We start from the raw sequence: 23,447 nt of genomic DNA, 5'->3' as shown, positions 1-23,447 counted from the left end.
TCTGTCAATAATATTTCACCATCTCGTGGTGTTTCCACGCCTGTAGCCCAGAGCCAGGTCCTGCCTGGCTCTGCAGGTCCATTTTGCACGTCAGGTCATACCTCGCCGCGTAGGCTAGCTGCTCAAATACCAACTAAAGAGTTTCCCCTGTGAGGTAGACCGCAAAGGAAACATCAGCCTCAAAGATGACGAAGGCAGGATGTGGAAAACTCTACTTTTATTTATCAAGGCTCAACGCGTTTCAGGATCACTCCCTTGCTCATAAGCTAAACAAGCAAAGACAGCAACAGCAACTCAGTGAGAACACCTGCATTCAAATTATAGTCCCGCCTATGATGGGCGTGTACTCTTGCCGCAAGGGCATCTGATCTTGGCAGTCTGAAACCGTTGTGTTCCCATGTGGGTGTTGCTGAGAGTCCGATATTCGCCATATTCCCCAGTGGGCACAAGCAGGAAGTCCAGTCTGTCAATAATATTTCACCATATCATGCTATTTCCACCCCTGTAGCCAAGAGCCGCCAGGTCCTGCCCAGCTCTGCAGGTCCATGTTGCACGGCCTGTCACACCTCGCGGCATAGGCTAGCCATTCAAATACCAACGAAAGAGTTGCCCCCGTGAGGTAGACCGTAAAGGAAACATCTGCCTCAAAGATGACGAAGGCAGCTTGTGAAAAACTCTGCTTTTATTAACAAGGCTCAACGCGTTTCAGGATCACTCCCTTGCTCACGAGCCAAACAAGCAAAGACAGCAACAGCAACTCGGTGAGAACACCTGCATTCAAATTATAGTCCTACCTATGATGGGCGTGTACTCTTGCTGCAAGGGTATCTGGTCTTTGCAGTCTCAAACCGTTGTGTCCCCATGTGGGTGTTGATGTGAGTCCAATATTCACCATATTCACCAGTGGGCACAAGCAGGGAGTCCAGTCTGTCAATAATATTGCACCATGTTGTGCTGTTTCCACCTCGTAAGCCCAGAGCCAGATCCTGGCCGGCTCTGCAAGTCCGTGTCGCACAGCGGGTCCCACCTTGCGGCGTAGGCTAGCCGCTCAAATACCAACAAAAGAGTTGCCCATGTGAGGTAGACCGCAAAGGAAACATCAGCCTCAAAGATGAGGAAGGCAGCTTGTGGAAAACTCTGCTTTTATTTATTAAGGCTCAACGCGTTTCAGGATCACTCATTTGCTCACAAGCCAAACCAGCAAAGACAGCAACAGCAACTTGGTGAAAACACCTGCATTCAAATTATAGTCCCGCCTATTATGGACGTGTACTCTTGCCGCAAGGGCATCTGGTCTTTGCAGTCTCAAACCGGTGTGTCCCCATGTGGGTGTTGCTGTGAGTCCAATATTCACCGCATTATCCAGTGGGCACAAGCGTGGAGTCCAGTCTGTCAATAGTTTTTCACCATCTCGTGCTGTTTCCACCCCTGTAGCCCAGAGCCAGGTACTGCCCGGCTCTGCTGGTCCGTGCCGCACTGCGGGTCACACCTCGTGGTGTAGGCTAGCCGCCCAAATTCCAACGAAAGAGTTGCCCCTGTGAGGTGGACCACAAAGGAAACATCAGCCTCAAAGATAACGAAGGCAGCTTGTGGAAAACTCTGCTTTTATTTATCAAGGCTCAACGCGTTTCAGGATCACTCCCTTGCTCATGATCCACACAATCAAAGACAGCAACAGCAACTCGGTGAGAACACCTGCATTCAAATTATAGTCCTGCCTATGATGGGCGTGTACTCTTGCTGCAAGGGCATCTGGTCTTTGCAGTCTCAAATCGTTGTCTCCTCGTGTGGGTGTTACTGTGAGTCCGATTTTCGTCAAATTCCCCAGTGGACACAAGTAGGGAGTCCAGTCTGTCAATACTATTTCACCCCCTTGTGCTTTTTTCATCCCTGTAGCCCAGAGCTAGGTCCTGCCCGGCTCTGCAGGTCCGTGTCGTACTGCGGGTCACACCTCGCGGCGTAGGCTAGCCGCTCAAATACAAAGAAATAGTTTCCCCTGTGAGGTAGCCACAAAGGAAACCTCAGCCTCAAAGATAACGAAGGCAGCTAGTGGAAAACTCTGCTTTTATTTATCAAGGCTCAACGGGTTTCAGGATCACTCCCTTGTTCATGAGCTAAACAAGCAAAGACAGCAAGAGCAACTCGGTGAGAACACCTGCATTCAAATTGTAGTGCCGCCTATGATGGGCGTGTACTCTTGCCGCAAGTGCATCTGGTCTTTGCAGTCTCAAACCGTTGTGTCCGCATGTGGGTGTTGCTGTGAGTCCGATATTTGCCATATTCCCCAGTGGGCACAAGCAGGGAGTCTAGTCTGTCAATAATATTTCACCATCTCGTGCTGTTTCCACCCCTGTAGCCCAGAGCCAGGTCCTGCCCTGCTCGTCCGTGACGCACGGCGGGCCACACATCGCGGCGTTGGCTAGCCGCTCAAATACCAACGAAAGAGTTGCCCCTGTGAGGTAGACCGCAAAGGACACATCAGCCTCAAAGATGACGAAGGCAGCTTGTGGAAAACTCTGCTTTTATTTATCAAGGCTCAACGTGTTTCTGGATCTCTCCCTTGCTCACGATCCAAACAAGCAAAGACAGCTACAGCAACTCGGTGAGAACACCTGCATTCAACTTATAGTCCTGCCTATGATGGGCGTGTACTCTTGCTGCAAGGGCATCTGGTCTTTGCAGTCTCAAATTGTTGTCTCCCCATGTGGGTGTTGCAGTGAGTCCGATTTTCGCCATATTCCCCAGTGGGCACAAGCAGGGAGTTCAGTCTGTCAATAATATTTCACCACCTTGTGCTTTTCCCACCCCTGTAGCCCAGAGCCAGGTCCTACCCGGCTCTGCAGGTCCGTGTCGAACGGCGGGTCACACCTCGCGGCGTAGGCTAGCAGCTCAAATACCAACGAAAGAGTTGCCTCCGTGAGGTAGACCGCAAATGAAACATCAGCCTCAAAGATGACAAAGGCAGCTTGTGGAAAACGCTGCTTTTATTTGTCAAGGCTCAACGCGTTTCAGGATCACTCCCTTGCTCACGAGCCAAACAAGCAAAGACAGCAACAGCAACTCGGTGAGAACACCTGCATTCAAATTATAGTGCTGCCTATGATGGGCATGTACTCTTGCCGCAAGGGCATCTGGTCTTTGCAGTCTGTAACCATTGTGTCCCCATGTGGGTGTTTAATACTAGCTTTAGAGATTAGCACAAATGGAGGGGTTCTCATAAAAAGCTAGCAAACCAAGAGCCCCCAGAGTACGCTTGACATGCTTCAGTCTTATGATCTTAATAGTTGAGTCCAGCTCTTAGCAATCCTTTAGAATAACCTGACTTAGACAAACCATCGACTTACTCGATATGAAGTGCCACAATAAAATTGGTGCGAGGCAGATCATATCTGACAGATATGGAACATCCAGCTCTGTGTGACATACTGCTTAAGAGAGCTAAGAGCCTTTTGAGAAAGGCATCATCTTTGCGCTGTAGGAGACTGTTTTCAATGAAACCCCATACCACCTGCCCCATACTAGGGTCCTGAAATAGCTACATATACTTGCAGTATTTTGGGACTGGGTTTAGATCCCAAATTTTTTACGAAAGAAACATTGATCACTGTACTCTTCTCCAATTGGAGTTCTCTGCTAGTTAAAATATTATTCCAGATACATTTCTTTCAAATAAAATACCCAGGTAGGATAAAGTGTCCAAAACCTTCATACTTCATGAACCTAATTTAAAGTTTGGGAGTTTCTTTAGGCGTTCCCCTGTCACCAATACATAAGTGTTTACCTCATGGACCCAACACTCAAACTATGCATGAATTTTGTGGACTCCTCTATCAGTATGTGCAGTGCCCTCTCAGTTCTATCTATGTGCACTGCATCATCTGCATAGAAGAGTATTGGGAGCGGGATTTCTCTTGTTACCTTTGTCTGCCATGCCTCCAGTCCATTTGTATATAGTGAAAATAAAAACGAGGCCAGGACATATCCCTGTCTAGCTCCTTGACAAAGTTCAAATGACCTAGTTCACTCTCCTTTCTTCTCATATCGCACACAAGTAGTGACTTGAGAGTAAATCTGCCAGCTGAAATAAATAATAACTATATCTATACCCATATCTTCCATTATTTGTCATAGGTCTGAATAGGTGACACAGTTGAAGACCGCCGAGAGGTCCACAAAGGCACTATAAATTTGATATTTTTTTGCCACTGTATACTTAGCAATTGTCATACTTAAGTTGGGGCACTGGTCTAGGGGTCCCTTTCTCTTTTTTGAATCCATATTTTGTCCTTGTGAGGACGTTAACCTCTTCTACCCACTCCTCTAACCTAGTCAATAAAAGTCGCCCCATCCATTTAGCCATACTGTCCAGCAGCAAGATAGGTCTATATTTATTGGTAAGGGTTTTTCACCCTTCCTATCAATGGGGATTATTATGGTTTTGGCCCAGGACTCTGGTGGTCCCATCTTTCACTTAGCATAAACAATGTTGCTTAGTAGAGGGGCCCTTAAGTCCTGGTATTCCAAAAAGCAATATATTGGGACCCCATCTGGAACCTGGAGTCTTAGCCCTACTGCATTGAGCCAATCCAATCCTTACCTCCACTAAATCGAAGACCGATCTGCCACTCTCATCTATCAGCCTCTGTATGAGTGGCGCGTTCGAGTACTCACCAATCAGCCCAAATATATTCATAAAATAATCAAACCAGATATCTTCTTCTACATGGACATCCAAGGAAGGTTAATTTTCATCTATCAGAAAAGAGACTTTTATCACATTACAGAATTGTCTGCTGTCTTTTCTTAGTGCTGTCAATCTCAAGTTCTCCCAGGCATTCACTCTGATGTCTCTTAGTCTCAACCTCTGTGCGTCCTTATATTGCACTTGGAAGCTTTGAACCAGGATCTTGTCTCTAGGGATTGCCATCAATACATTGTGTAAACTTTTTAAGGGTCATGACCAAGTAGTGTTGAATCACCTAACCCCAGAGGAGAGCGTACACGAACATGGTCTTGCCAATTGGGTTTTAATTTTGGCCAGGAGCACTTTGAAAGTTTCCACCAATGTAGCCGACTCATAGTTAGGGTCCAAACAGATCAGCACTTCTTCCAGCCTTTGGGTCAAAATTGTGGATAGGAACTCCTCCTTGTCTTCCCTTTCTCATTTTAGTGTAAAACCATGTCTCCTTGCTAGGGCAGGTTTAGGCACCATATCCTCAGATGTCTTACTTTTAGCTTCCCAAGTCATCATAAAAGCAGGGGCAGTGTGATCACTAAAGATTAGGCACCTCTCTTCCACATGAGTCAGCAAGCTGACCACAATTTTGGAAGGGGCTATATAGTCAATAGTAGAAACCTTTTCCTTGCACCCAAATGTCCTTCATAATAAACTCAAATGAATGTCAAAGTATTCATAATTTCTAAGTTCATAACACTCAGCATACTATTGAATGCGTTGCTCTGCTCTCTCTGGGTGGAGTGGGGAATCACATCCCCTTCCTTGTCAATTAGCCCACAAATAAGTTTATATATCAGATCACAGCTATGGGTGTTAACATCGCCTAGCCACATCATGTGAATCTGTTGAGGATGTACCTCATACAAAAAAACAATCTCCTTTTCCAATGCTCGGACCACTTCCACCATATTGGAGTAGGAATTAGTATTTTAATAATGTATTAAGATCCAGCCGAATCTTAGGACCTTTGCATAAATTAACTTGATAGCATGGGGATTAATTACAAACTTTACATTCGCTGTATTGGGTATGAGAGTTAGAATGCCCCCCCTAGCACTTCCTGCTTTTGACAGGGTAGCAAGTGTTTGGTATGAAAACAACCAGTTTTAAAAAACCTGCCAGATTTCAAAGGATTTCTGTAAGCATAATACATCAAACCTTGCCACCACCCTGAGCCAATCTGGGTTGTTTCAGTCCGGCAACACTCTATGTAATCATTCTTAACTTCTGGTTGCCCGTGGGGTGCTTCTGTGTTGAATTCATCTATCCTGGGTTCCTATGGCAGCTGCAATTGACTACCCAGTTTTAAATATTATTAATATATGTATTTTGTAGTATTCCTGGTACTTTCATGATGTCTATTGACAGACTAAAGAAAAACTGACTGACTGACGATCCAGTCAATCACAGGATTCCAAATCTTCCAATGGCTCAAATCTATTTCCTGTAATTACACCAAACCTATTGGATTCTGTAGTATACTGGGGGAAATAACTGGCACTAATGTTACTGGTTCACCCCTTCTCTCTGATCTCTTGGTGTATTGGCTGGTAGAAAAACCCCAAGGGGAGAACTTAAATTTAAGTACCTATTGTGGAGATATGGAATAGTCTTCTCAGCAAATCCTGAAACCAGTCGCCTATCATCAAAATTGACGGCTATGCAATCCCCAGCTATGGTTTTGGGGGTTGTACCTATCCCTGGGACTCTCCCGGCCATAGTTATGTGACCATGCAAAGAAAAGGTCACCCTAGGATTTCTAGTTAACCAATGACTGACTTTTGTGAACAGCTGCTCTGTCATCTCAGATTGTATATGATTTAGTTCCGGTGGGTTGGCTAGTATTAGAAAGTATGGGCAAGCTGCATGGGTGAGGTTCAACCTTTGACCCCTAGATTTGCCTTAATCAACACCCTCCCTTCCCTCACCTACTGCCCTTTGGTGTTCAAAACTATTTACTCGTAAGCCAGACACACCTGACCCCTCTTTCACCTGAGCCAGAGGGACACTTTTTGGAATATTTGCCTGAACCTCAGAGGTCTGATCCAGATGGCTAAGCCCTGAAGGATTTGGTAGACAATCAACTTGTGAGGTTTACATTAGTGTATCCTCCCTCCATCTATCTCCATATGTTACCTGTGCTGTCCTTTCATACTGCTGAGAAATCCTAGTGGGGTTGTTTGCCACTATTTCCCTGAAAGCCCTGGCCCCACTTCCAATATGTAGCTAGCTCTGAGCGAGCAATGAGGATACAAAGACTCTCATATTTTCTCCAGTCAATTCTGTCGTGGCTGCAGCAATAAAATAGCAACACACTCCATTTTACTACATAAGACATTATAGTGACTGATATTTTGTAAATATGACCATTGCCCACCACCATATCAGCATATTGTAGACACTTAGAGAGCACTGACTATTGCTAATGATATGCTTTGACATCATCAAACAACATAGGGATGTGTAGGCCTGAAGTTCTCTATATTTCTGACTATATCTTGCTTAGTGGTAGCGTTTGCCTATTGGCTTTGGCATGATTTTATGCCTTCTTTCTATGGTTTTTGCTCTTTTTAGGGCCGAAAGGCTGATGCTGAAGCGATGCCATGTGTTTTTTACTGACACCATCTTGCTGAGCCTCTTTAGGTGAGAGGCCATGTTTTAGTTTTTTTGCAAACTGGAAGGGACTGGTTCTTATCGGAGGAATGTACTTTCTCTGTGCTGGAGACGCAACAACAGTTTGGCCGGTTGGGGGTGCGTCCTTGACACAGAGAGTAGTGCAGGAATCTGGTGGGAGGCAGGTTGCTAGCTGGAAATTTCCATGAGAGAGAGAGCTTTCCATATTAACGAAGAGCAGTGAACCTCAGAGTCAGTTGGGGGTCAGTTGGAGTTGAAGTGAGTTAGAGAGAGAGGTCAGTTGGGGGTCAGTTGGAGTTGGAGTGAGTTCGAAAGAGAGAGGTCAGTTGGAAGTCAGTTGGAGTTGGAGTGAGTTCGAGGGAGAGGTCAGTTGGAAGTCAATTGGAAGAGAGTTGGAAGTCAGTTGGAGTTGGAGTGAGTTCAAGAGAGAGCTGGAGGGAGTTCAAGTATGAGGTCGAGTTATGGCAGCCTGATGAAGCAGAGCGATGCAGACGTATATCCGTGATTGCAGAGCAGAGTCCTGGATGAACCAAAGAGAGAGAGAGATGGACCAGCTCAACTGCCAATGCTGGAATATAGAGAAACATGGTGAGGTGTTCTAAAAATGTTTTCAATATATCTGTTTATGCTTAACCATTTATTTTGCTTCTAGGTTATGCATATGTATCTGTATATGCAAATGATATATTATTGTGTTGCTCAATTATTTTCTTTTCTTGTCATTCAATCATTATGTAATAAAGAGACCCCAGTGTGAATTAGTTTCATTTGTATATTGTTTCTAAGACGGAGTCCCAGTGTCTTTTTAGCCATGTGCTGATGTATAGAAGGATGTGTGATTCCCTTCTTACAGGTAATTGATGACAGAAAGGTGCATGACTCATGATTAGAGATAATTGTAGATGGGAGTGATTTGGCTTAACACTTCTTGCTTGGGAAGGTTGGGCCCCGTATCTCCACAGAAGGGAAATCGGCTCTCATCAGGATACCTAAATTATAGGTGCAGTCGGAAGACTATAGATAGGGACAGTCGGAAGACTATAAATAGGTGCAGTCGGAAGACTATAAATAGGGACAGTCGGAAGACTATAAATAGGGACAGTCGGAAGACTATAAATAGGGACAGTCGGAAGACTATAAATAGGTGCAGTCGGAAGACTATAAATAGGGACAGTCGGAAGACTATAAATAGGTGCAGTCAGAAGACTATAAATAGGGACAGTCGGAAGACTATAAATAGGTGCAGTCGGAAAACTATAAATAGGGACAGTCGGAACACTATAAATAGGTGTAGTCGGGAGACTCTAAATCAGTGCAGTTTGGTAACTATAAGGTATAGTATGGATTTCCCCAGATTCTAGTAGTGTTTCTACCTGTTCAAGCCTGTTTATTGTCATTTTCCCCATTCTCAGGCAGATATTGTAGATGCTGTGTCTTGCAGGTCCTGAGAAGAGTGGTGGTACTTGGTGGCTGGGTGTGCTATAACTGATGAACTAATAACCTGGTATAAAAATCCGTTCACTACAGACATCATCATGATTGGTAGAAATGCTGTCTCTAGAGGTGTCCTCTGGAGTTACAGTCTTGTTACCCGTAGAGGCTCTCTTCTTCTTAGGTCCACCCCTTTTTCAATTTACTGAAGGTTCTATTCAAATCATGAGATTAACGTCAGCAGTGTGAGGAGTGATATTAGCAGATGCACTGGATACAGCAGCTTGCCTTTGCATACATATAGTTATCAGCGGGGGCACTAGACTAGGCACAACATTCTACTCCAGGTCGCACCCTACCTCCTCCAAAGAATAGCAGCGTTCAATGAGTTTGAGTTGGCTCTACAAGGTGGTGGCTACATGGCCATGGATTTGCATCACGCTTTTAGGTGCTGGGGGATTGTGGGGGCTGGTGGATAGTTAAGATCTTTCCCCTTCAGTGCAAGCTTTGTCCTTCTGAATGGCTCCCCAGTGGCTCCACAATGCAGCAGTTTTGTCAATGTTCAGCTCTGTGTAGATGACACAGTGCTAATCTTATGCTTAAAGAATTTGCTGTACAAATGGAACAAGGCATTGTCCCTTTCTAGCTCTCCGTGGATGGCACGCTGGTAAAACTATGCTTAAAAACTCTGAAGAAAAACCATCATTTGAGGTGAGCAGATTCAGAGTGTCACTGGTGTTGTAGGGTGATCCAAATGCGGGAGCTGCTCTAAAGCTAAACTTAGGAACTACCAAGAGTAGTGGTTTGCATAATATTTGCAGCACTCCAAGCCTGAAATGGTATTGCCTTGATTTATGCTAGGTGCGCCTTTGTGTCTGGACAAAGCTATACCTCTCTGATGAGCTCTAACTAGAGCAAAACAGATGTGCCAAGGGTTGATTTTATTAATTTAAGGTTGGCTTGGTTGGTATTGTACCGATCGAAAGCTGTAATACTGTGCCTGGAGTGGTAAAATTCTTTTGTCATTTTGCATCTTGGCGTTGATGGCACTTTTCTAATCCTATGCTTAAACACTCTGCTAGAAAAACTGACATTTGAGATGAGCAAACTTACAGTGTTGATGGTGTTTCATGCACAGGAGCTGTTCTCTGTCTAAACTTGGAAAGTACCCTGAGTTCCATGCTTGTTATAGATAATTTATGTGGCACTTTAAGCCTCATCGAGTATTGTCTTAAGATACATATATATATCCATGGTGGATAAGTGGTTGCTGCCCCCTACGTCACGCTAAAGACTAACAAAATCCTAGTGGAAGATGCAATCAACTGGGTCGGAGGACTTGCGAGAAAGCGTCGGGAGCTGGTGAGTGTAACGCAGCGTGAGTACGTAGGAGAGCAGAGTCAGTTACTCAAGGCATTGCATTGCAATACAAGCGATTGGGCTTTTCTGCAAGAGATATTTTGAAAATATATTCAAACGACCCATCATGTCAGCAGCTGAGATGAGGGAAAGAGAAATGGCAGCAGAGGAGTTGTTCGGCAATCTGCCTAGCACTTCACGCAACATTGAACAAGCAGCCAGTACAGGAAGCGATAAAGATTCGGATGCTAAAACCTTATTAAAAAATCTTGAGAAAAAGGGAACACTGGAGATAACGAAATGATGGGAGCACAGGTCACTCTCGAAATATGCGGAGGTTGGAAGAGTGCCGAGGCTTTTACGTATCCTTCTAGCACCAAGCTTTGATTAACCAAATTCCGATATGCTACGAGAGTGGGGGGAGAGTAACCTGGCAGCCTCCATGAACTTGGTGAATATCCTGATTAAATATGCCTACATTGATCGCACTGATATTTTAAAGGAAATTGAGGAGATTATCACTGAACTAAATAAATTTGAAGTGACTGAGCAAATGGAAAGGGGCGACCACTCGGTCCCCCCGAACGTATGGCAGAGTACCTCGATCCCCCCGGGAAGCCATTTTGGGCGGGAGGCGCGTCTCGGCTGGTATGCCCGAAGCGGCGTAGCCGGGGCGCGCTTTTTCCCGCCCTAGAGTGGGCTGGCCTAGACACTGACGCGGCTGGCCACGCCCTCGGGGCAGGCAGGGGCGGGTTTACGCCCGCCCTGAAGACGGATAAAAAGGGACGCAAGACCCGAAGGCATCCTCTTGTTCCTGTGCTCTGAAGCTGCACCTCCTCGCTGTACGAGAGCTCGAGACGGAACAAAGAGCCAATTTTGAGCGTTTTAATCGTTCTTGTTTGTTTTACAGTTACTCTGTTGGAGAATGCCGAAGAAGGCGGGAAAACGCATGACTACTGAACAGATGCTGCGTGTTCTCATGAAGGAGATGTCCGAACTAAAGAAGCGGGTGGATAAGAACGAGGAAGGGGGACCAAAACGTCCTTTGGCGGGAGCAGCCCCGGGAGGGAAAAACAAGAGGCCCAGGAGGGGAGCAGCGGGAGAAGACATCCCGGGTCCCAGTGCCCCGCTCGAGGCACCAACTCCCGTGCCGGAGGAGGGGAATCCGATACCCGTTGTGGTCACCCCCGTGTCCGAGGACGATATGCTGCCCGAGCTGGCAGTACAATTGGCAGCGTGGTTGGGTAAAGGTAACGAGGGCGCCACGGCTGTCGACGCGCAGGCGCTGATGAAGCAACTGCGTGAGAAACGGGAGGCAGCCAAGGTGTCCGTGCCGGCTGCAGTAGTGGACAAGACACCAGGGACGGGTACGACCGCAGAGGCAGCGTCCGGTGCAGGTAAGCGGCCATTGCCGATCACGAGGGATGAGTCAGCACCCTCTCGTAGAGAAAGATTGGGTCAACATGTTCCTTTGGCGATTAAGGAAAAAATTTGGGCAGGGGAATATGTGAACATCTTCTCGTTGCTTGTTGATCATTATGAGGTGGAGCATGTTAAGGGTCAGAAGGATCTCATGCACCCGAGTGTTTGGCGCGCGAAAATGGCCGCCTTTAAAGTGAACGAGAATATTGGCAATTGGGGCAAGGCATGGGGAATTTTTACGTTGATCTTAGGGGAACGTAGGCCTGAGTTGCTTTCCGAGTTGCCAACCTATCAGTCGCGAATCATGGGGTACTCGACATCACACCAGGGTAACCATTGGTTCTGCTACGATAATCTGTTTAGAAAGGCGAAGGAGCATAACAAAAGCTTAACCTGGGATTGTTACGATTCTTTGACATGGGATAAAATGAAGGAGACGGGTATGTTGAAAATGCCATTGGTAGGAAGTAATGTTGGCGAATCCTCCCGCCATTATGGGGGGACGCCCTTTCGTTCAGGTACGGGTACCGAAGATTACTCGAGACCTGCCGGCAATACAGGAAAAAGGGGGTTCTGCTTTAATTTCAACAGAGGTAAATGTACTAGGCCACAGGGATCGTGTAAATTTAAACATGAGTGTAGTGGATGCGGGTCGTCCCATCCTGAGTCCACGTGCAGAGCCAAAACGGGTGATAATGGGGGGAGAGGAGGCGCCAAACAGGTCTAATATAGTCCGAGGGGCGCCTTTACCTACCCCGATTGATACCTTGGCGATGATTCCCTGGCTCAGTGAATACCCGGATCGTACTTCTGCTGGGGTGCTGCGGAACGGTTTTTCGTATGGTTTCCGCATCCCGGTAGGGGACTTTCAGGGTGTGGAAAAGTGTAAAAATCAACTTTCCGTCCTGCAGCATACGACCGTAGTACAGGATAAGATCCGGAAAGAGGTGACTCGAGGTCGGGTCGCCGGCCCGTTTAGTGTACCCCCGGTCCAGAATTTTGTTTGTTCCCCTTTAGGGGTGGTCCCCAAGAAGGATCCAGGCGAGTTCCGACTGATTCATAATTTATCAGCTCCACGTGGTCTTTCTGTAAACGATGCAATAGATCCAGAAGTGTGTTCGGTGCGGTACGCATCCTTCGATGAGGCCGTAGCCATTTTGAATCGCCTGGGGCCCGGGGCGCTGATGGCGAAATCAGATATCGAATCAGCGTTCCGACTGCTCCCGGTACACCCAGACGACCAGCGTCTCCTGGGATTCATGTTTCAGGGTTGTTATTACATGGATAGGTGTATGCCGATGGGGTGCTCTATATCTTGTGCCTATTTCGAGAAATTTAGTAGTTTCCTACAATGGGTCTTCACACAGAAGACGGGTTTCCAACATGTAATGCATTACCGTGATGATTTTTTGTTCCTTGGGGCAGCCGGGGATCTCGAATGTGGCCAGGCCTTGGCCGAATTTTGTGTGTTAATGAAACAGTTTGGTGTGCCATTGGCACCAGGTAAGACGGTGGGTCCTGCGACTTGCCTTGAGTTTCTGGGGATCGAGTTAGATTCCAGTGAGGGTTGTTTTCGTTTGCCAGCTGACAAAGTGGGGAAGTTCAGGGCAACTCTGCAAGTATGTATAAATGCATCTAAAGTTACGCTGCATCAACTACAGCAGTTGGTGGGACAGTTGAATTTTGCCCTGAGGGTGATACCAATGGCCCGCCCCTTTTCCCGGTCAATTTCCCAAGCTATGGGCGGCCTAAAGGAGGGCCATCATCGCACGAGACTATCGGCTGAAGTCCGCCAGGACATGCGTATTTGGTTAGCATTTCTGGCGGATTTTAATGGTCGAGTGGTCTGGAACAAACCAGCCGTGTCCTCTGACGAGCTGGGGCTATGGACAGATTCAGCAGGAAGCATAGGTTTTGGTGCCATCTTTGGCACAAAATGGTCGGCACAGAGATGGCCGACATGGTGGCATGACAGTGGTCTGACAACTAATATTGCTTTCCTGGAACTTTTTCCCATTTTGGTGGCCCTGAGAACCTGGCCCGAAGGGTTCAAAGATCACTCTGTCATATTTTGGTCTGACAATATGACCGTGGTTGAGTGCATCAATAGTCAGGCAGCACGTTGTAAACTGATTTTAAGACTGCTCAAAGAAATTGTTTTACTGTGTATGCAACTGAATGTGCTATTCAGAGCAAAACATGTCCCAGGGGTAATGAATCAGGCGGCTGATGCACTGTCTCGTTTTCAAATGCAGGCTTTCTCGGGTTTCCTTCCCTCAGCGGACCCAGAGCCGGCACCCTTTCCCGAAGCTCTCTGGTCTCTCGGTGCCCCGAACTTCGTCACCTCGTGGGAGAGAGTCTAGCACCAAGGACGAGGAAGGCATACGAAGGGGCGTTTCGGTCCTATTTAGCCTTTTTGGGGACTGATAGAGAGCGGCTTTGGGGTCACGAGGAATGGGTAGTGAATTTTCTGATGTCATTACGTAGGGCTGGGAAATCGGTGGCTACGGCCCAGAGGCATCGTGCTGCCATTTCCTTTGTTGCCAGAGCACACGCTATCCAGGACCCGACAGCGTCTTTCGTTGTACAGAAAGCGCTGCGTGGGTGGCAACGCCTTGAGGGTCGCAGATTAGATGAAAGGCGCCCGATAGGTTTGGATAGATTGTCCCAGTTGTTGGCCACACTCCCGGCCACATGTTCATCTCAGTTTGAGGCGGTGCTGTTCCGAGCCGCTTTTTCGCTAGCATTTCACGGGGCGATGCGGGTAAGCGAACTAGTTGCAAGGAACAAACTGGATGTGGCAGGGGGTTTGTGCCAGGAACACGTTCAGATCAGGGGAAAAACAATGACTGTCTCCTTTGTAAGGTCCAAGACTGATCAAGATGGGATGGGTGACTGCGTAATCATACGCAGGATTCCCGGGTCCTCCATGTGTCCGGTAAAGTGTTTAGAAGATTACCTAGCACGAAGGGTGGCATCATGGGGGGGGACTTTGTTAAGACACGCAGACGCCACCCCACTGACGAAATTTCAGTTTCAGCGGGTGCTTGCGATGTCAATTGCCGCTGCGGGCTTGAACCCGGGCGAATTTGGGACCCATTCCTTTCGGATAGGGGCTGCTACGGAAGCTACAGCCAGGGGTCTTAATGTTGAACAAGTGAAACGAGTGGGGCGTTGGTCCTCCAATTGTTATAAGAGATACGTGCGGTTGCACATGTTGTGAAGCTGTAATAATGTACTCACGCTTCTTGTTTTTGTTTGGTTTTCAGTTACGCAAGCCTACGAGGCGGGGCAGACTATGCAGTCGACCCAACACCGGGCCAGCGGTCAGACATCACCGGCTGTGAAAAAGGAGGTGTGGGTCGTGGGCCACTCATACGTGAGGCGTGCCGCGGACGTATTCAAAGCAGGTGATATGATTCACGTAGCTGGGGAATACGGGTACAGGGTGTCCTTCCACGGAAGAGGCGGTCTCTGTATTGACCAGTTTCAGTCATTTTTCGAGGGTCTGTTAGGGCGGACGAGGTCACCGCCGGCTATAGTTATAGTGCATTTAGGGGGCAATGATTTGGTCACCACCGGTAGACGACTTCTCCTGGAGGCAATGCTTTCCACTGTAAGTTGGTTGGCGAGGAGAGTTCCGGGGTGCACAATTGCGTGGTCCCATATGATCCCACGAAAGGTGTGGCGGGGGGCTATTTCTATTTCCGCTTTGAATCATTCTGTTAGAAAACTTAATAACAAAGTGAGTAGGTTGTTCCGTTCCAGGACATTGCATTCTATTTCGCATGGCTGTATTAATGATGACAGTATGTATTTGGGGGATGGTGTGCATTTGTCTCGGGTGGGGAATGAGTTACTCATAGGAGACTTCTTAGCATGGTTAAAAACGTTACAACATGACCTTTAGGTAGGAGCTTTGTGGGGGGGTCCGGATAGCCGGTCAACTATCCGGCCTGTGGCGGTAAGGTCATGATCGGTGAGCACTAATTGGAAGATCCCTATGAGTGGGCGTCACCCAACACGGATGGGAGCGCTCGGGAGAGGTGGCCTTTGGCCCCTCAACGGGGAGGCGGTCCCTTCTAAGGATGGGTCGCCGAAAGAAAAGGAAAGGCGGTCAAGGCCCCTTCCTGTGTAGGAGGGGTTACAGCCCCCTCCTGGGGAATTTCCCGGGGCCAGTAACGTCTGCGACGGCAGATGTGGTAAGTTGTGCGGGGTTTGGGGGGAGGTCTACAATACCTTCTAGATAACCTCACACGAGTCCTCGAACGACCTTTAACTGGCGTCGAGTTTATTGGTGCCCCCGTCAAGTCAAGGGAAATTGGTAGTTTGCACTTGAGGTACGCCTCAGTGCTGTCGCCCCTCCCAAGTGGGGGGGGTATTTCTGGTTAGGGATCTTGACACCGGTTACGACCTTGCCGTTGGCCCTTAAACGTTAGGATGTACAATTTCAATATTTCAAGAAAATGTTTTGTAGGATGTTAGTTCGGCTAGGAGAACCTCTGTATTAGAGAATCTGTTAAGGTTAGCCAAACATCGCAATGTGGTAATGAAATTGTACATTAATATGAACTGTTTAATGTTTTAATTTTTTGTTTTAATAAATACGGCCGGGAGGGTCACTCCCTCCCTCTTCCAAAAACTTTAAGAGCTGTTTCCGGTTTCCCTCCTTTGGGGATTGTGTTGAGAGGGGGTGGCGGGTATCTCAGCCATATGGAAAGGGGCGACCACTCGGTCCCCCCGAACGTATGGCAGAGTACCTCGATCCCCCCGGGAAGCCATTTTGGGCGGGAGGCGCGTCTCGGCTGGTATGCCCGAAGCGGCGTAGCCGGGGCGCGCTTTTTCCCGCCCTAGAGTGGGCTGGCCTAGACACTGACGCGGCTGGCCACGCCCTCGGGGCAGGCAGGGGCGGGTTTACGCCCGCCCTGAAGACGGATAAAAAGGGACGCAAGACCCGAAGGCATCCTCTTGTTCCTGTGCTCTGAAGCTGCACCTCCTCGCTGTACGAGAGCTCGAGACGGAACAAAGAGCCAATTTTGACCCACCCACCAGCCCCTGAGGACAGCAAGTTGTTTTGAATAAAGTTTGATGTGGTAACTCTAATTCTTTGTTTACAGGTGTGATTAGTATCGTGATAACGTTGAATATGCAATAAAGAATGGTCAATTTGTGGTATGTTTTGCAAATAAAGTAATCCTGCTTTAGTGTTCATCAGTAAGCATGTTTTAATAAAGTGGTTGTTGTTACTGTCTTTCAAGTAATTGAGTCATTTAGTAATTTAGTTAGAATTGTCGTATTTATTTTGGTCGGGCGGTAAGGTCATGATCGGTGAGCACTAATTGGAAGATCCCTATGAGTGGGCGTCACCCAACACGGATGGGAGCGCTCGGGAGAGGTGGCCTTTGGCCCCTCAACGGGGAGGCGGTCCCTTCTAAGGATGGGTCGCCGAAAGAAAAGGAAAGGCGGTCAAGGCCCCTTCCTGTGTAGGAGGGGTTACAGCCCCCTCCTGGGGAATTTCCCGGGGCCAGTAACGTCTGCGACGGCAGATGTGGTAAGTTGTGCGGGGTTTGGGGGGAGGTCTACGATACCTTCTAGATAACCTCACACGAGTCCTCGAACGACCTTTAACTGGCGTCGAGTTTATTGGTGCCCCCGTCAAGTCAAGGGAAATTGGTAGTTTGCACTTGAGGTACGCCTCAGTGCTGTCGCCCCTCCCAAGTGGGGGGGGTATTTCTGGTTAGGGATCTTGACACCGGTTACGACCTTGCCGTTGGCTCTTAAACGTTAGGATGTACAATTTCAATATTTCAAGAAAATGTTTTGTAGGATGTTAGTTCGGCTAGGAGAACCTCTGTATTAGAGAATCTGTTAAGGTTAGCCAAACATCGCAATGTGGTAATGAAATTGTACATTAATATGAACTGTTTAATGTTTTAATTTTTTGTTTTAATAAATACGGCCGGGAGGGTCACTCCCTCCCTCTTCCAAAAACTTTAAGAGCTGTTTCCGGTTTCCCTCCTTTGGGGATTGTGTTGAGAGGGGGTGGCGGGTATCTCAGCCATATTGGAAAATTAAAGGAGGCAATGCAAGAGCGAATAAAAAAACATGAGGAAAAAATCTAAATTAGAAAGGCCAGCAAATTTGCTCGGGACTTAGAGGACTATGAAAATGGTCAAATTTTCACTTTCTCGCGTAAGTTTGTGCAATTAAAAGACAACAGTACACTGACAAAATTACGAACAAAGTTATAACAAATGATGTGAAATCAAATGAAGATAACTTGAGCCTAGACGCGGCGTCTTTAACCAGCGAATCAAGTACAGATTCTGTGCCCGTACAAACAAGGAAAACTAAATTCAGTGTGGGACAAGAAATTGATTTTTTAGTGGAGGCGAGACTCCAGACACTTCGCCCCAGGCAAAGAACATCAGCAAATGCAGAAGGACAAAACGAAGACATGAGCAGCGGAAAAGATGGAAACAAAAATATAAAAAAGAAAACACAGTGGCAACTGAAAAAGCGACGTTAAAAGATAATAGCGTTATCAATCTATCTTTGGTGACTCTCACTAAGGCGGAGGAACAACTACTCGCCTTAGGGCTCAATTATTGTGCTGGTGATGACTTCAATTATGCACGAACGCGCATTGATATGTAGTATTATATTAGAAAGTTGAAATTGAAAAAATTCTTTGCCCTGCGCTTGCAGCATCAGACATTCCTAATTTGCTCATGATTAATGAACTTTATGATGAAAATGATATATCGGCCTCACTACCTGACATTGATATAGCTACTCAGGAAAGACTTAGAAAAATAGATCATTATCAAAGAGGTGCTGGGATCAGTCCTTTTAAGCCTAAATCCTGTTTTGTGCCACTCATGCCAATAGACAGCATTGATGTTTTTCCTGAGATGGTTACAAATGATTTGAAGAAATTAAACCACACTGTGCATAAAAATAGAAAAGAACAAACTCTGTGGCATATTACCAAGCAATTGCGATAATTATCGCTATTGCTTGGTTAGAGACAAAAAGTTACCTCTGAGCTGCGGCGATTTTTACCGCAAATAAACCTTGGTATTACCAAGGTTTATCGCAAATGCGATAAAAATCGCCGCAATGCATGAATATCGCTGAAAAGTCAGCGATATTCATGCATTACCGAGCTAATGCTCTTAGCCATGTTATCCACCTCCCATTGGATAACATGGCTAAGAACTGCTCAGGGCAGGTGTTAGCTTTTGGAGATATTCACCCTTAGCGCGAATATCTCCAAAAGTTGGTAATAGGAGATAGCGATGTTAGCACGCCCACTTTGCATGTCATTAGTGATAAATATCACTGACATGCAAAGTGGGGCCCAAGATGGTCACTATCTCCTACTAGCTGTCGCTAACTGGTGTTAGCGAAAGCTAGGCAATAGGGAGATAATTTTATCTCCGCTTTCTTGGCTTTTAAAGCCAAAAAAGCGGAGATGAACCCCCTTGATAATATGCCCCTCTGTTTTTTAGAAAACGTGTATACAATGAGTTGGTAAAAAAGCTTGAGAAAAATCATGACATCATTATTAAAAACTCAGATAGGGGGGTAATCTGGTTTTGTGGCCTGAAAAAGAATATGTTACAGAAGCACAAAGGTAACTTAACGATGTACACTGTTACACAAAATCCAGTACCAAAGAATATGAGAAAGCCAAAATAACATTGCAAAAACATCTTGCATTATGGAAAAGACAGGGCCTTATTTCTAATGAGGAATATAAGTTTATGTACAAAGAGTTTACGGTACTACCTGTTTTATACTTGATTCCAAAGTTACACAAAAATGTTTTATCTATACCTGGAAGACCGATCATTTAGGCAATTAATAGTTTGGGGGAGAATGTTGGCCAATACATTGACTGTTTTTTGCAGAGCTTGGTAAAGAATTTGCCAAGCTATGTAAAGGATACCGGCGATTTCCTCCAAAAGATTGACAAGTTAAAATGGACAAGTGATTTTTATATTTAATTTCTCTCAATATAGAATCTCTATATACGAGTATAGATCACATGCAAGGAATGAGAGCGGTCAAACATTTTTTGGACAACAGGGTTAGTACACTTTATGAAAACAACAAGATGATTCTAGAGCTCATAAATTGGTGCCTGAAGAACAATTTTTTCCTTTTTGATAAGGATATTTTTAGACAGGTGAGGGGTGTGGCGATGGGGGCATGTTTCTCTCCCAGCTATGCATGCCTGCATGTTGGCTGGTGGGAGAAACAGGTCCTCAAACCCACCCATCAGGCGCTCTATGAATCCCATGTTGTAACTTATTTAAGGTACATAGACAATGTTTTTATATTGTGGATAGGAAGTGAAGAAGAGGCGCACAACTTTGTAGATGAGATAAATAAAAACTCTCTAAATCTTAAATTCACTTCTCACATCCACAACAATCAAATGGAGTTTTTAGATGTAAGGCTTTATTTCAGCAATGAAAAAATCGAAAGCACCTTATATAGGAAACCTACCTCTGGTAATATTACTTTGCATGCAACAAGTTCTCACCCTAAACACCTCATTGCCAGCATTCCATATGGAGAAATTATAAGATTAAAACGTATTTGTAGCAATGAGGTGGATTTTTCTAACTGTCAGTCTGATCTGGTTGATAGATTAAAAACCAGAGGGTACTCCAATGAAATAATTACGAACGCTATAGAGAAGGCTAACTCAAGATCTAGGACAAGCCTCTTTGATCATCAAAAAAGTGAGGCAATAAAAGAGCCTCTATCAATAGTAGGATACAAAAATACGAATACCCCCGACTGATTACTAGTTACATTAGGGAAGAGCTCAAAGTAAGATCTATCATTAATAAACACTGGCCAATAGTGCTTACTGACAATATTCTCCTAGGAATAATAGCTGATACTCCTGTCATAACATTCAGACGAGGTAGCACTATGGGCACCAGTTTAGATAAGGTCTCACCAGAATGTAAAAAGGTTACTTCATGGCTACAACCAGCCAAAGGATTGAGAAAATGCAGAGCATGTAAATTTGGATGTACCATGACTGAATATTCTACCCCTTTTAGTGAAATCTCTCTCTCTATCCAAGGTTCATATAACTGCAAAACTGAATATGCTGTATATGTCCTGACGTGCACCTGTGGTCTTAACTACATTGGTAGTACGAAGCTGCAGGTGCACGTCAGGATATTGCAGCATATCAGAGCCATTCTCCACAGCGATCCAGCTTATCCTGTGGCTCAACATTTTAAGCGAGCTCATGCCAATGATATCAGTTGCCTTTCTTATTATGTTATCGGTGCTGTCACTAAATCAAGAAGGGGAGGCAATAGAGAGCGCCAGTTAAGGCAATTAGAGACCAAAGTCATCTTAGAGTTCGACTGTAAATAGCCTAATGGTTTAAATACAACAGATGACATGCATAATTTTTTTGTAGTTATGAGAGAGGGAATTAAAACTTATGAGTACCAATATCTCTAGTGTATATGAATATAGCAGCATCCTGTGAATATAGATAAGTTATGATGAATATCGATTTCCTTACCTTTCCCTCATGATCTGATTTTAGTAGAATAAGATTCTTTTTAATGCAGGTAATACATTTTTATATATCTTTTTAATAGTATTTTGCCCTTTGTTGACATTTTACTATTATGTAGATTTTAGATATCTGTTGCATTAATGAATTACTTTATTAGATCAATTGTTTTTATATATTTATATGTTATTTATGTGAGCACTTTATACTTGCACTTTGCACATTCTACATTGTTTTGCACAAGAATTGAAAAAGAAAAAAAGTAAAAATGATGTTGCACATATACAGTTAAACACGTGATTGTAGGAGGATTTATCCAGTGATATATCAGCAGAGATGACTACATTTAGAAAGCGTATGATGGATTTATCCAGATATATATGTTATAAAATAATTGTCAAAAATAGTGAATATTAACATTTTGCACATATTTATTTATATTTTAATATATATTTATGTGCTTGAATTATTATGACATATTTATAATGATATAGTATGCTTGAGGATTTAATTTTAATAGAAACGAGTCACTTAAATGTAGTCTGTCTTTTGTATTCACGATCGTGTGACCTGTGACGGTGAACAAGGGGTGTGTTTATTTTAAAGTTTAAATATCAAAATAACATGTACACACATTGCACGTGATCAAGGGCTTTCGCAGCTTGAAACGCGTTGGGCAGGGTCGAATAAATAAATTATTGGGCCTTGAGTACTGCAGGGTCTGCGCCTCCTTCTTCGCCATACCACCGCTGCGTGGGATTCGGAAGTGGCTGGAGTTAAAGTGTGGATATATATATATATATATATTTCACAGTTCTCATCACCCCAATGGGCATGATATTGAAGATATCCAGTGCCTTCTCACTAATGAGTTCTTCACACAAAATAGACATAGTCTGCACAAAAATTTCTAAATGCCTGCAAAGAAAAAAAGTTTAAAATTACTGAAAGTCAGCAGTGACAACCTATAATGCCAGTTGAAATAATACTTAGTGAAGATGTATTGCCAGTTCTTCATTGACATTGAGTCCCATGGGTATAGTACATTCGAAATCAATGATATACGTTGATTCAAGTTTTCTCAGAGAAAGTTCACAGTTACCACCTCTCAACCCCAGGTCTACTTTGTCAATGACCACCATGCGGAGTTTGGTTTCATCACTGTAGTGGTGTGTCTGGAAGGGGCGAGCTACAGGGTATGTCTTGGTTTCATTTCTAATGGCTCGCAGATGTTCCAAGATTCTTTTCTTGGCTGTGTGTTTACTGCTCCCCACATACCACTTATTGCAGGGACATATCAAAATGTATATGCAATACGTAGTATCGCAAGTCAGATGTTTTCTTATATGGAATTCCTTCCCTGTGTGGGGAACCACCAATTTATCACAGTTGACACTCCCTCTGCACTGTGAACTTTCTCTGAGAAAACTTGAATCAACCTATATCATTGATTTCGAATGTGAGAAGGCACTGGATATCTTCAATATCATGCCCACTGGGGCAATGAGAACTATGATACCATTACATGACTCTTATTGCCACGCCCACTGGGGCGAAGAGAACTTTGACATTCAGATTTATATTTTGTAATCACCCACTGGGGTGTCATGCCTTTCACTAATTTGTATTATAGAGCTGATACTGTTGAATATCCTTTTATTTTAAAAGAATATGATGCTTAACTTGGTTCTTCACAAGCCGTGTTTGTGTCATAATGTCGATTCAAATTGCCCCTAATGACATGCTAAGATGGCTGACACATTCATCTATACTCCTGGTGGACCTGCATAGTAGTCTTTTGTTTATGTTTACATTTGTTTGTGGATTTAAATGGCATTTTTGTGGCGAGATGGTAAGTGTGATCAAGGCTTAACCGCCGAAACGCGTTGTTGTTGCCAATAAATCTTTATTTAATTGCACAGAGAAGGTGTCCGGGCGATCTGTTCGTAGTGAGCTGATTCTTGAAGTCTATATAAATTTATATATATACATCTCTCTCTATATATATATATATACAAATCCGACTTGCCGAAAAAGTGTGCTTGTATGCACAGACAGGTACACAGACTCCAATGAACAGCCCGAGTCAGTCCTGGGTATATTCGTGTATTTTTATTTTGTTGCTGTGCAAGCCATCAGACGCGTTTCGGACTTCACGTCCTTGCTCACTGATGGGGAGTGTTAAGGACTGCTGCTATTTAACAGGGTATTACACACATCAAAAAGCGCGCCATTTCTCATTCTGGTAGTGAATAACAACAACGGACCAAAAATCAATGCAGCCTGTATTCTAGCATGTTTTTT

The sequence above is a fragment of the Lissotriton vulgaris genome, chromosome 2_1 (genome assembly GCF_964263255.1).
Source record: "Lissotriton vulgaris chromosome 2_1, aLisVul1.2, whole genome shotgun sequence".
Taxonomy (NCBI): domain Eukaryota; kingdom Metazoa; phylum Chordata; class Amphibia; order Caudata; family Salamandridae; genus Lissotriton; species Lissotriton vulgaris.
The sequence above is the reverse complement of the archived record's forward strand: the minus strand, read 5'-3'. Positions refer to the sequence as shown.